This window comes from Elgaria multicarinata, chromosome 14 (assembly GCF_023053635.1).
Source record: "Elgaria multicarinata webbii isolate HBS135686 ecotype San Diego chromosome 14, rElgMul1.1.pri, whole genome shotgun sequence".
In the NCBI taxonomy this organism is placed as follows: Eukaryota; Metazoa; Chordata; class Lepidosauria; order Squamata; family Anguidae; genus Elgaria; species Elgaria multicarinata.
This window is the reverse complement of record NC_086184.1, coordinates 34,253,779-34,265,898: the sequence shown is the minus strand read 5'-3', so window position 1 is coordinate 34,265,898 and position 12,120 is coordinate 34,253,779.

Genomic DNA, 12,120 nt, shown 5'->3' with positions numbered 1-12,120 from the left:
TCTAAACTTATTCTTGGCAGTTCTTAAAACTATACTCCAGCACCAGCAGCCAGCCAGCCAGCTAGACGAACACCCTTTGAAGAATTAATCTGCTTATTCCATGGATCTCTTCCTTTTTTCTCATTACAGAAGGCCAGAAAAAATGAGAGGGAGAGGAAAGAATTAATCTGTACCTTCTCCTAGGGTGACCAGAAGCACCAGGAAACTCTGGAGACCTCCGGAAAAACAGGTCTCTGGGGCAACTGGGACTGGCCCCCAATTCACCGGGGGAAAGGGCTGGTAGATGCGCTCTCAGGCTTCTGGGAATCTGTCCTCCAGCCCTCCCCCAGAGCCAATCTAGTGCAGGAGAAGGGCTAGATCAGACCAGGGGGGAGGGGGAGGCTGAAAGACACATTCCTGGACTTCCAGGCTCCCTTCTCCTTCATTGGTGGAGATACTGGAACCAGTATCTCACGTGATTTGGAAGCTATACTTCTATTAATGCAGCCCAAAACAACATTTGCCTTTCTTGCAGACATATCACACTATTGGCTCATATTCCAAGATCCTTCTCGTTTGTAGTATTGCTGAGCCAAGTATCCCCCATCTTGTAACTGTGCCTTTGGTTTCTATTTCCTAAATGTAGAACTTGGCATTTATCCCTATTAAATTTCATTCTGTTGTTTTCAGCCCAGCACTCCAGCCTATCAAGATCACTTTGAAGTTTGTTTCTGTCTTCCAGGGTATTAGCTATCCCACCCAATTTTGTGTCATCTGCAAATTTGATAAGCGTTCCCTGCACCTCCTCATCCAAATCATTAATAAAAATATTGAAGAGTGTGTGGGCTCTCCCACACTAGAGGCATTCAAGAGGCACCTGGACAGCCATTTGTCAGGGATGCTTTAGAGTGGATTCCTGCATTTAGCAGGGGGTTGGACTCAATGGCCTTGTAGGCCGCTTCCAACTCTGCTATTCTATGATTCTTCCTTTTGTGCAACATTTTTGTCATTAGGTATTGCTATTTCAATGAGGTAGTTGTGTTTTTCTTGGTTGTTTTTTACTGTTATGTCTGTTTGAAGTTGAAACAAGTTAAGAGGTGCTAACCTTTAGTCCGTTTTGTTCCATGGCTAATGTTTGCAGGGGAATAGTAGTTTATGAATGCTTGGTTGCTATACTAGATTTTTCTGTCAGCTGCTTCATTTGTTCAGTGGTAGCAGTATGCTGAATGTGTGAGTATGGACATGAGAAAGGTGATGAGGAAAGAGTGTTAAATGTTAGGAAAGGTGAGACTATGGTCATCCAGTAAAGGACTTGCAGTCAGAAAAGAAATTTTAGGGAAGGGGAGACGGTATGACACAAAGTATAGCAAAAGCTTCAAAGTACAGCAAAAGCTACAATAGTAGGAATGAGTGAAGTTAATTTCAGATACATTGAATGTCTCACTTGTTCTTTATTTCAGTAATTTTAACATTAAGATGTTATGTAGAACAGGTTTGTCTTGTATGCTGTGAAATCAGATATGTGACCAAGACCATGTTGGGTGGGCAGCCCCCTTGGGGGCTGGGCATGTTGGTGGGCACGCCTCTTTGGGGCCTGGACATGTTGGTGAGCACACCCCTTTGGGGGCTGGACATGTTGGTGAGCACACCCCTTTGGGGGCTGGACATGTTGGTGAGCACACCCCTTTGGGGGCTGGACATGTTGGTGAGCACACCCCTTTGGGGGCTGGACATGTTGGTGAGCATGCCCCTTTGGGGCCTGGACATGTTGGTGAGCACACCCCTTTGGGGGCTGGGCATGTTGGTGAGCATGCCTCTTTGGGGGCTGGACATGTTGGTGAGCTTGCCCCTTTGGGGGCTGGGCATGTTGGTGAGCATGCCCCTTTGGGGCCTGGACATGTTGGTGAGCACACCCCTTTGGGGGCTGGGCATGTTGGTGAGCTTGCCCCTTTGGGGGCTGGGCATGTTGGTGGGCATGCCTCTTTGGGGCCTGGGCATGTTGGTGAGCACGCCCCTTTGGGGGCTGGACATGTTGGTGAGCTTGCCCCTTTGGGGGCTGGACATGTTGTTCTCCTTTTTGGTTTCCAAAATATGGTCACCCTACTTTATTTATTTAAAACATTTATATCCCACTCTATATCAATAAGATCTCAGGGTGGTGTACTTCTCCACATCTTCCTTTTTTCTCCACAGAGAATTAGGACAGGAATGGGGTGGATGGGGAGAATTTACTCACAGTGCAAGCCTATGAATGTTTACTCATCAATTAATCCTTCCATATTCAATGCCTCTTATTTATTTTATTACATATTACAAAGGCAATGAATTATAATAGAAAAAAACAGTTTCATTAGGAGCATCATCTTCAAAAACATAGTCTTTTGGATCTTTAGACTACTATTTCACAAGCCGAACAAAACTCAGGAAAAAGTCTGATGTCACAAAAGCACAGGGTTCCTCGGAAAGACTAACTGAACCAGAATGTGACTGGTCTGATGTCCCAGAAGCACAGGGTTCCTTGGAAAGACTAACTGAACCAGAACTTGACTGGGAGGAGGAATTATCTGGCAATAGTAGTGAGTCTGATATTTCTGAAATAGATAATTTTGAAGATGAAAGTGTTGAGTTGCCAGATCATAGAATCATAGAATAGTGGAGTTGGAAGGGGCCTATAAGGCCATCGAGTCAAACCCCCTGCTCAATGCAGGAATCCACCCTAAAGCATACCTGACAGATGCTGGTTTAGGGGTTGAGTTAATGCCTTCCTTTGTAAAAAAAAAAAAAAAAAGTTTCCAGGTCTAAGTGACATTGCACAGTCTCAAGAAGAAAGTCCAATTCAGCCAGAGCTATGGGTTTATTACATATTACAAAGGCAATGAATTATAATAGAAAAAAACCAGTTTCATTAGGAGCATCATCTTCAAAAACATAGTCTTTTGGATCTTTAGACTACTATTTCACAAGCCGAACAAAACTCAGGAAACAGTCTGATGTCACAAAAGCACAGGGTTCCTCGGAAAGACTAACTGAACCAGAATGTGACTGGTCTGATGCAATGTGGGTTGCAATGTGGAGACATTGCAACCCAGCAGGGAACAAATGCTATTCTTGGTTAGAATACAGTGTAATACAAAATGCTGTGTTGTGCTTTGCTTGTTGCCATTTCTCTGGAAAAGATCCCTGTACTGCTGAAAATCCATTTACTCGTAAAGGGTTCAACAACTGGAAAAAAGCTACTGCTAATTATTCAGGATTGAAGCTGCATAACAGAAGTGCAGTCCACAAAGCCTGTAAGGTGGCATGGGAGAGTTACAAACAAACAGAAATCCAAAGGAGGCTCAGTTTTAGTGCAATTAAGTGATGCTCATAAAGAACTTATTGAAGAAAATAGGCAGAAATTCTTTTTCTCACTGCTGTACAAAACATTGCTCAGCGTGGACATTGGGAAAGTGAGACAAGTGATAACGGGAAATGTTCTTGAACACTTGCATTTAGTCGCAAAACATGATCCCAGAATCCAGTCTAAAATAGATACTCTTCCTCACAATGAAAAGTACACACATCATTCCATTCAAGATGAATTGTTAGGCATTATGAGCAGAATGGTTCTGTAGTCAATTTATCACGAAGTGAAGGAAGCTGGCTTCTTTGCATTAATTGATGATGAAACTAAGGACATACGTACGCAGGAACAAATGTCCGTAATTCTCTGTTATTGCTATAATGGCAATATATATGAAGGTTTTGTTGGTTTCCATCCCTGCCGTTCACTGAATGCTCTTTCACTACTGACTTACATAAAGGAAATCATAGCATGTTGTGGCATAGATATCAAGAACTGCATAGCACAAACATATGATGGTGCCAGTGTAATGAGTGGAAAACTAAATGGGGCACAGGCACTGCCCCTAAAAGAGGTGCCACAAGCCATCTATGTTCATTGTTTCAAGCACAGGCTGTTGATGTATGTAAGAATATTGATGTTGTTGCAAACTTCATTAATCTTCAACAACTGTACATATTTATATCTTATGTACATCCACATTTCATTGAATTGCAAAGACAAACAAGGAATAGAATTATTGAATTAAAAAGATTGTCAGACACTCACTAGGTGTGTCAGATTGCATTGTGTCTAGCAGTTAAGTCAACACTTCTTGTAATTCTATTGTTTCTGAATATAATCAGCAATGAATCAAATTCTGAAAGAAGTGTAGAGGCTTGTGGCATTCTAAATCAAACAGATTTTGGCTTTGTATTTTGCCTGAATCTTTTTAGTGAAGTGCTTCTTGAACTAAAACTGGTATCAGATTATTTGCAAAAATCCGATTGTGATGTGGCTCAAGCATGTGCCCTCTGATTGATAAATTGCAAGATCTGAAAGATCAGGAGGAAAAATTCCATAAAATTATGGCAGATGCAAAGATACTTGCAGAAGAAAATTCAATCAAAATGCAAAATAAAGAAAAGAGAATGTGCTGTATTCCAAAACAATTTCAAAACTATGTTGCTGAATTAAAAACAGTGGAAAGTATTGATTCAAAAAATGACCATGATTTTAGAATTAAGGTGTTCCTTCCTGATGTTGATTGCACTATTAGTGAACTTCAGAGAAGATTTTCAGACAAATGCAATGTTTTGTGGGGTTAGCGCTTTCAATCCCAAGTGCTGTTACTTCCTTGATTCAGAAAAACTCAGACCATTTGCAACTCAGACCATTTGCAGTGACATGGATGGATTTGAAGCAAAACTCAGACTTTTCCACAACGTTCTAGAGAGGTATGAATGAGAAAGACAAATAAAAATTGACAGAGTGAACCAGATACTTACTCTTCTTGAAGAACTGAAACTGTCTTTCAGTGAACTCCACAGACTGTGTGCCATAGCCATTACAATACCTCCAACAAGGGCTGGATGTGAATGAACGTTTTCATACCTGTGGCAAATTAAGACATACCTGAGGAGCAGTCTGGGTGATAAACGTCTAAGTAATATTGCTATACTGGCAATTGAAAAGAAACTGCCATAAGCCCTGGTCCTTAAAACGGTTGTCAATCGTTTTGCAGGCATGCATAAAAATTGGCACATTCAACTTCTTTAGATCTATGTACTTCTCCATTCCCTCTCAATGAGTGACAATCGGTTGGCAATGGCTATAACTCAGATACACAACAAACACTGGGTTTCCTAGGTGTACAGGGTGCAAGTGTCTCAGTTTGCTCTTACTTTTCCTTACGCTACCTTCCTGGTTCTGCCTGCACTGGTTGAAAAGTAACTGTTTTCTAAAGAAAGTGTTTTGTCTGTTTAATCTGTATGTCAAGGAAATGCTTATATACCAACTATCTTGTTTGAAAGCCTTTTTCCTTACTGCGATTTGAGTTTAGCTAATACATGCTATATTAAAAAAAAACTAAATTAATCAATATATGATTTATTTCAGAATATATTGTTAGGGTGGCAGTTATAATGTGAGATATACCATTATTTTTCTTCAGAGACTTTAACATGTGGGGCACAGCCCACCCACCTAGAAATATACTTTACCCCTGCTGTGCCCCCCCCTTAATTTTTTTTTCTCGTGCTGCCACTGGGATGGGATGGCCTCGTTCCTCCCCCACCATTTCTTTTTTTAAAAAAACTTTTCAGAGGAGCCAGGCAGGAAAATTCACACTTGCCTTCCTTCCCATGCAGATGTCAGGAAGGAAGGCAAATGCAGGTGCAAGGCGCTGCCCAGCACCAAAGCACCTCCATATAGACAGGGGCAAGATCTCATTTTTTTATCAGGGGGGGATCCGCACTTCGCTCCCAGAGTGCTTCTATCCGACCCCAATGCACCCCGAAAACAATAGTCTGACTTCCCTGTAAAAGAAACGATGAAGAGCCGTCCATGCCGCCGCCGCCGCCGAGTTCTCCTCATCGGCGGCGGCGGCGGCGGCAGCATGGACGGCTCTTCGTCGTTTCTTTTACAGGGAAGTCAGACTATCGTTTTCGGGGTGCACTGGGGTCGGATAAAAGTGCCCTGGGAGCGACGTGCGGATCCCCCTCCAGGTAACCTCCCTTGTGGACTGTGGGAATGCTGTGGACATAATATATCCTGACTACAGCAAAGCTTTGGACAAAGTGCCACATGACGTTCTGATCAGCAAGCCAGCTAAAACTGGGCTAAATGGAACAACTATTAGGTGGATTCACAGTTGGCTACAGAATCAGACTCCAGTGCTTATCAGTGGCACCTTCTCAAACTGGGGGGAGGTAATGAGTGGGGTACTGCCAGGTTCAGTCCTGGGCCCAGTGCTCTTCAACATTTTTATTAATGATGTTGATGAGGAGGTTCAGGGAATGCTTAACATATTTATTTAGAATATTTATATACCACTTCCCATTCAAAATTTCAGAGTTTTATTTTATTCAGAAATAAAATAAAATAAAACCAGAATAAAACACCTTAAAATAGATTTTCAAAAGAAGCAAAATGAAAAGTGAACCGTGAACTGGTCGTTAAGGGAATTTGCAGATGATACAAAATTGGGTGGGATAGCTAATACCCTGTAAGATAGAAATAAACTTCAAAGTGATCTTGATAGGCTGGAGTGCTGGGCAACAGAGTAAGATTTAATAGGGATAAATACCAGTTTCTACACCTAGGAAAAAGAAACCAAATGCACAGTTATAAATTGGGGAACACTTGGCTCAGCAATACTACAAATGAGAACGATCTTGAAATTGTTGTAGATCACCTGCTTAATATGAGCCAACAGTGTGACGTGGCTACAAAAAAAGCAAATGCTATTTTCATATGCATTAATATGAGTATAGCTTCCAAATCATGCGAGGTAGTGTTCCCCCTCTGTTCGGCAGTGCTTAGGCCTCATCTTGAGTATTGCATCCAGTTCTGGGCTCCGCACTTCAAGAAGGATGCAGACAAGCTGGAGCGTGTTCAGAGGAGGGCAATGAGGATGAACAGGGGTCTGGAAACAAAGCCCTATAAGGAGAGACTGAAAGAACTAGGCATGTTTAGCACTGAGAAGAGAAGATTGAGGGGAGACATGATAGCACTCTTCAAATACTTGAAAGGGGTTTCATTCAGAGTAGGGCCAGGATCTCTCAGAATCATAGAATAGCAGAGTTGGAAGGGGACTATAAGGCCATCGAGTCCAACCCCCTGCTCAATGCAGGAATCCACACTAAAGCATACCTGACAGATGGTTGTCCAGGCCTTTCCCTCAGATTTAAAGGTACGGGCAAGCTGTTACTTCGAGAGGTGTTCCTTCAGACACCTTTGCATTCCTTCACAGTGGTGGCCCCACACCTCTGGAATCAACTTCCATCTCGGGTTTGTCAGCTCCTTTCTTTGCAGGTCATCAGGAAAGCTCTGAAGACCCACCTCCGGTCACTGGCCTTCCCTTAAGTCAGGTCCCATTGGCTTTTATTGGTAAATTTGGCCTTTAATTATTTTAATTGGCAATCTCTGTTTTTATGGATTTTATTGAAACACGTCTTGATGGATTTTTTATTGCATCCATTTCGTGTGGTTTTCAACTTATACAACCACCTTGAGAGGGTTCCACCCCTTAAAGGCAGCCTAAAAATAATTTTAAATAGATAGATCCCTTAGTAGCAGCCAACTGGTCCTTCAATGTCAACCTCTAAGAAAGCTTTCCCCAACCTAATGCCTTTGCACTACAAAATACACATCAGCCCCAGCTAGCAAGGACAGTCAGGGAACTGCTGTGATCTATAGGTCTTCACCCCTCCATCCCGCTAGGTCTACCTAAGGCCAGAGTGGGGATGCTGCAGGTGTACTGCCCACCTTGCTGTCCAGCCGCCTCCCTAACTGAGCCCACAGAGGGGGTCAGACAAACACAGGAAGTTGCCTTAAGGGTCCATCTAGCCCAGGATTGTCCACACTGACTAGCAGCAATGGCTCTCCAGGGTTTCAGGCAAGAGCTTTTCAAGCCTTACTTGGAGATGGGGTGTGGATGTGTTATGCCATAGCTAGACCTAAGGTTTATCCCTGGATTGTCCAGAGGTCAAACCTGTTCATCTAGGTGACACACAGGGAATCCAGTGCTCAGGCAGGGGCGAACCCTGGATGATCCCAGGATAAACCTTAGGTCTAGCTGTGGCCTTAGTTAGTGCAAAGTATAACCTGCTTTTCCTTCTCAATGGACACTAAAAGTGTGGCCACAGGCAGGCCCCTGCCGTGTGCTTCACTGGCCCATGATGCCAAGGATGCCCATCCTAAGAGCCATGCTGACTTTGTACCAAAGTCCCAAGTGGTGGCAGTATCTTCTCTGTGCTTGCTAATGTACTGCTCACCTTCAGATAGCCTCTTCTGTTATCCAGCCGTCTTGTTTCAGTTGGGCCAGCGCCTCGCCCAACACAAGCAACTGTTTACAAAACACACCCTTCAGCCAGGGAGTGGGGGAGACGGCAGAGTTATTCTCAAAACCAGTTAGTCTTACAAAAATGCCGAAGGGGGAAAAAGCTAGTTCATGCTGTTTCTCTTGGAAACACTCTCTCAAGGTCAAAGTCTTCGATATCCTCAACTTCTGCACGTACAACATTCTGCACAAGACCAAATATCTGTTGTAACATTTGCATTCTAAATAATCATAGAATAGTAGAGTTGGAAGGAGCCTATAAGGCCTTCCTGCTCAATGCAGGAATTCACCTTAAAACATCCCTGACAGATGGCTGTCCAGCTGCCTCTAGAATGCCTCAAGTGTGGGAGAGCCCACAACCTCCCTAGGTCATTGGTTCCATTATTGTACTGCTCTAACAGTCAGGAATTTTTTTCTTGATGTCCAGACAGAATCTGGCTTCCTGTAACCTTGAGCCCATTAGTCTGTGTCCTGCACTCTGAGATGATCGAGAAGCGATCCTGGCCCTCCTCTGAGAACCTTTCAAGTATTTAAAAAGTGCTATCATGTCTCCTCCTAATCATCGCTTCACAAGGTTAAACATGCAAGTTCTTTCAGTTTCTCCTCATAGGGCTTTGTTTCCAGACTCCTCCTCTGAACACACTCCAGCTTGTCTGCATCTTTCTTGAAGTGTGGTGCCCAGAACTGTAACTTGTAACTTGAGCCTGTTAGTCCATGTCCTGCACTCTGTGAGGATCAAGAGGGACGTACTAAAACAAAGGACAATGCTTGCCCATAGGGAAACCATACTTGCCCATAGAGAAACCATACTTGCCCATAGGGATGCATTGAAAAGGGCTTGTCCATACGGAAACATAGGACAGAATTCTCCATAGAGAAACCATACTTGCCCATAGGGATTCATTGCAAATCCCTTGCCCATAGAAAACAATGGGACAGAATTCTCCATAGAAAAACCATACTTGCCCATAGGGATTCATTGCAAATCCCTTGCCCATAGGGATCCATGGGACAGACTTCTCCATAGAAAAACCATACTTGCCCATAGGGATTCATTGCAAACCGCTTGCCCATAGGGAAACATAGGAAAGAATCCTCCATAGAAAAACCATACTTGCCCATAGGGATTCATTGCAAATCGCTTGCCCATAGGGATCCATGGGACAGACTTCTCCATAGAAAAACCATACTTGCCCATAGGGATTCATTGCAAATCGCTTGCCCATAGGGAAACATAGGAAAGAATTCTCCATAGAAAAACCATACTTGCCCATAGGGATTCATTGCAAATCGCTTGCCCATAGGGATCCATGGGACAGACTTCCCCATAGAAAAACCATACTTGCCCATAGGGATTCATTGCAAATCGCTTGCCCATAGGGAAACATAGGAAAGACTTCTCCATAGAAAAACCATACTTGCCCATAGGGATTCATTGCAAACCGCTTGCCCATAGGGATCCATGGGACAGAATTCTCCATAGAAAAACCATACTTGCCCATAGGGATTCATTGCAAATCCCTTGCCCATAGGGATCCATGGGACAGACTTCTCCATAGAAAAACCATACTTGCCCATAGGGATTCATTGCAAATCGCTTGCCCATAGGGAAACATAGGAAAGACTTCTCCATAGAAAAACCATACTTGCCCATAGGGATTCATTGCAAACCGCTTGCCCATAGGGAAACATAGGAAAGAATCCTCCATAGAAAAACCATACTTGCCCATAGGGATTCATTGCAAATCGCTTGCCCATAGGGAAACATAGGAAAGAATTCTCCATAGAAAAACCATACTTGCCCATAGGGATTCATTGCAAATCGCTTGCCCATAGGGAAACATAGGAAAGAATTCTCCATAGAAAAACCATACTTGCCCATAGGGATTCATTGCAAATCGCTTGCCCATAGGGATCCATGGGACAGAATTCTCCATAGAAAAACCATACTTGCCCATAGGGATTCATTGCAAATCCCTTGCCCATAGGGATCCATGGGACAGACTTCTCCATAGAAAAACCATACTTGCCCATAGGGATTCATTGCAAACCGCTTGCCCATAGGGAAACATAGGAAAGAATTCTTCATAGAAAAACCATACTTGCCCATAGGGATTCATTGCAAATCGCTTGCCCATAGGGATCCATGGGACAGACTTCTCCATAGAAAAACCATACTTGCCCATAGGGATTCATTGCAAATCCCTTGCCCATAGGGATCCATGGGACAGACTTCTCCATAGAAAAACCATACTTGCCCATAGGGATTCATTGCAAATCCCTTGCCCATAGGGATCCATGGGACAGACTTCTCCATAGAAAAACCATACTTGCCCATAGGGATTCATTGCAAATCCCTTGCCCATAGGGATCCATGGGACAGACTTCTCCATAGAAAAACCATACTTGCCCATAGGGATTCATTGCAAACCGCTTGTCCATAGGGATCCATGGGACAGACTTCTCCATAGAAAAACCATACTTGCCCATAGGGATTCATTGCAAATCCCTTGCCCATAGGGAAACATAGGAAAGAATTCTCCATAGAAAAACCATACTTGCCCATAGGGATTCATTGCAAACCGCTTGCCCATAGGGAAACATAGGAAAGACTTCTCCATAGAAAAACCATACTTGCCCATAGGGATTTATTGCAAATCGCTTGCCCATAGGGAAACATAGGAAAGACTTCTCCATAGAAAAACCATACTTGCCCATAGGGATTCATTGCAAACCGCTTGCCCATAGGGAAACATAAGAAAGAATTCTCCATAGAAAAACCATACTTGCCCATAGGGATTCATTGCAAATCCCTTGCCCATAGGGATCCATGGGACAGACTTCTCCATAGAAAAACCATACTTGCCCATAGGGATTCATTGCAAACCGCTTGCCCATAGGGAAACATAGGAAAGAATCCTCCATAGAAAAACCATACTTGCCCATAGGGATTCATTGCAAATCCCTTGCCCATAGGGATCCATGGGACAGACTTCTCCATAGAAAAACCATACTTGCCCATAGGGATTCATTGCAAATCGCTTGCCCATAGGGAAACATAGGAAAGAATTCTCCATAGAAAAACCATACTTGCCCATAGGGATTCATTGCAAATCGCTTGCCCATAGGGATCCATGGGACAGACTTCTCCATAGAAAAACCATACTTGCCCATAGGGATTCATTGCAAATCGCTTGCCCATAGGGATCCATGGGACAGACTTCTCCATAGAAAAACCATACTTGCCCATAGGGATTCATTGCAAATCGCTTGCCCATAGGGAAACATAGGAAAGAATTCTCCATAGAAAAACCATACTTGCCCATAGGGATTCATTGCAAATCGTTTGCCCATAGGGAAACATAGGAAAGAATTCTCCATAGAAAAACCATACTTGCCCATAGGGATTCATTGCAAATCCCTTGCCCATAGGGAAACATAGGAAAGACTTCTCCATAGAAAAACCATACTTGCCCATAGGGATTCATTGCAAACCGCTTGCCCATAGGGAAACATAGGAAAGAATTCTCCATAGAAAAACCATACTTGCCCATAGGGATTCATTGCAAATCCCTTGCCCATAGGGATCCATGGGACAGACTTCTCCATAGAAAAACCATACTTGCCCATAGGGATTCATTGCAAACCGCTTGCCCATAGGGAAACATAGGAAAGAATTCTCCATAGAAAAACCATACTTGCCCATAGGGATTCATTGCAAATCGTTTGCCCATAGGGAAACATAGGAAAGAATTCT